The sequence below is a fragment of the Pseudopodoces humilis genome, chromosome 6 (genome assembly GCF_049639895.1).
Source record: "Pseudopodoces humilis isolate 2021_Gansu_Grassland_sample_001 chromosome 6, ASM4963989v1, whole genome shotgun sequence".
In the NCBI taxonomy this organism is placed as follows: Eukaryota; Metazoa; Chordata; class Aves; order Passeriformes; family Paridae; genus Pseudopodoces; species Pseudopodoces humilis.
The window spans coordinates 41,892,169-41,895,032 of NC_142205.1; the positions used below are offsets into that span (position 1 = coordinate 41,892,169).

Consider the following 2,864-nt stretch of genomic DNA (forward strand, 5'->3'; position numbering starts at 1 on the left):
CCCTCTGTGACTTCCAAGCTAACAGTGTCACGGTCTTTATCACAGGGAACAGATCTTCCAGACACTGGGCAGAGAGTCAGAAATTCAATACCAGCTGTGCCCATAACACCAAGCCAGACCACCCCCATACTGATTAAGGTGTATGTCAGTGTACTTCATTGAGTGCTTAGGAAAGGCAGCTCTCTCCTCCCGCACCGTTGTCTTCTGCCCCCTTCTTCTCAGAATATATGTGGCATTGGAATATTTCAGATCATTTTCCTAGTCTGGTTCACACTGTTAAGAAGGATTGGAGGGCCTGGGGTACAAGCTGTGCTTCAGAGTGCTTTTGAAACTGTTTGGTTGTGCTCTGCTCTTGAATCATGATAAACTGTAAAATGTCAGGTCAGTCCTTAAAGAATTAGTAAATGGGAGAACAAGTGCTATATGGAGGAAGTGACCAAAGCTTCTGATGAAATATGAGGACAGAGATTGCTCATCATCTGTACAGTATATTGTGCTGCTTGTTTGTATGTTTATATATATAAAAAACAACCCAGATTTCTGAGAGTCAGCTTTAGAAAAAATGATGACTGAAGCAGAGAAAGCATTAGCTTTCTCATTAAATGCTAGTTACTGATAATATTTGACTGACCTATATACCTCTTAAACAAGAAAAAGGTATTTCTAGAGTGCCTAGGGAAATTAGCCATGGCTAAATTTTCTTTAGATTTTAGAAATTGTGTTAATCATTTTATGCCTGCAAGTTTCATAATGTGGTTTGAGCTAGGCAGCTGCTGCTTACGCTGCTGGTCTCATGAAATGCAGCAGAGTTGCTGCCTGAATGAGAGCTTCAGGATCCAGCCACAGCATAGCAGAATATTGATGAGCTAGCTAGCATCCTGTTTGGTGCACATGGAAAGGGAATAAACCCCCAAAAATATTTGAAATATTGAAAGAGCTCATGCTGTGGTACAGAGCCCCGCATGGAGGGAGAGGGAACCGTAGTCTGTATGGCCTTCCCACTGCTGCTGCACACCAAACTCCCATGTGCACTCCATAGAGAGACTTCAGAAGGGATGGATGGATGGATGGATGGATGGATGGATGGATGGATGGATGGATGGATGGATGGATGGATGGATGGATGGATGCAGAGCTTCTGTGCTCACCAGAAGCCCTTTTGGCAGCTTCAATCCTGCTCTTTGAGCCCAGCTCTGGCCGGAATTACCTTTTGCTTTCCTTCCCAGAGCACAGACTCAGAGCCAGGCAGGGGAGTGCAGGGCAATGGGGCACAGCTCTGTTTTCCACTGTGGGAAGGAGGGTTAAACCTGCAATATGGCAGGAAGGAATTTTACCGCATCACATCTGAAACCTGAATTTTACCTGTATTGTGAAGAAACCCTGAATCAGTTCTGGCTGCACTCCTGACAGCAGCATTTAGAAATCTTCTCTAACCTACAGTAAGGGGTTCTGTGCATTAATGTCTATACCTCAAGTACTGGAATAGTCATGTTTATGCAGTTCTATAGTCCAAAACATTTTTGAACAACCACCAGTGAATTTGGACAGGCAGCAACTTTAAATATGAGCCTTTTGCCTTGTCACAGAATCACAGAATATTCTGAGATGGAAGAGACCCACAAGGATCATAGATTCCAACTCATGGCCCTTAATAGGACACCCCAAGAGTCACACTCTGTGTCTGAGAGCATTGTCCAAACTCTTCTTGAACTCTGCCAGGACTGGTGCTGTGACCACCTCCCTGGGGAGCCTGTTCCAGTGCCCAGCCACCCTCTGAGTGAAGAACCTTTCCCTGCTATCCAACCTAAATCTCCCCTGACACAGCTTCATGCTGTGGTTAAACATGGTTAGATGCCACCAAGTAGATGGCAGTGCCTTAACTGTGTGAATTTTGTATAGGCCATAAGGGCCTCTTCCATCCTTTTCAAGGGGACTGCTGATCTTCTCTCCTTTCATACAACACTCAAAAAAGGTCATAATTCAGAATGACCAAACATCCATAATTCATAGACACAATAATTCACAGACATCCAAGTGAATAAACCTCGTCCCACTTCAACCACCTACTTCAAACCTGCCACGTGACTCCTTGAGGTCTGAGGATGTGCACACATCCCATGCCTTCACTTCTGCAAACAAAAGTCCTACTGAAAGACACAGGGAAACCTGGATTGTGAAAAATGGCATATAATCTATAGTATGTAGCATCAGTCTGACTGATATGTGCTTACTGTCACTGCTCTTCCTGATCCTGAGGGTGCAGGAGACAAGTTCTGTTTCCAGCTCTCTCTTGATGTCAGCCCAACACCCTTCAAATGCAGCACAAGGATTCACAGCAACACTATTAAACACACAGCAGAGGAAAAATTTGGAAGCAGCAGTATTTCCCTGTTAGATTCTTGTGTCTCAAATAATGAGATGCACGATGCCTGCCTCTTGCTGATAGCTGGGCTACTGCTTGCTTTTATAAGAAATGATTTGCTGATGAAAAGCCAATCAGCAAGATGCTGAATGTATTACTATGTAATTTCGTGTGAAAAGAGATAAAAACAGCCTGTATCCTTGGATAATAACTAAATATTGATTTTCCAGTAGTTGTTTTAGCTTCGCCCAAATCATCATTTAATAATGGAGACAGTTCAGCCTCTGGTTTAAATAGGATTTGCTGAAGTTTAAGTCCCTATTTCTCTTACACTGCAGTTTTAGTAAGCAAATGGTTGGTAGATCTTTTTATCAGTGGGCACTAGGCAAAGGTATTCCAGACTCTCATGGTGAAGCTCATAAGCTTTATTTTTGAGGGAGACAGCAAAAAATAATGACAAGGATTCAAATGCAAAGAAACCCAAGAAACATTAGTCCTTCAT

The 2,864-nt window shown here is 43.2% G+C and overlaps 1 non-coding gene across 1 annotated transcript; it reads right to left on the reverse strand.

The window, feature by feature from the left end:
- Positions 1–1,837: 1,837 nt before the first annotated feature.
- Positions 1,838–1,963, reverse strand: LOC148184156 (U6atac minor spliceosomal RNA). Its single transcript, XR_015772858.1, has one exon. It is a non-coding gene; the product is annotated as a U6atac minor spliceosomal RNA (small nuclear RNA).
- Between the last annotated feature and the right edge of the window lie 901 nt (positions 1,964–2,864).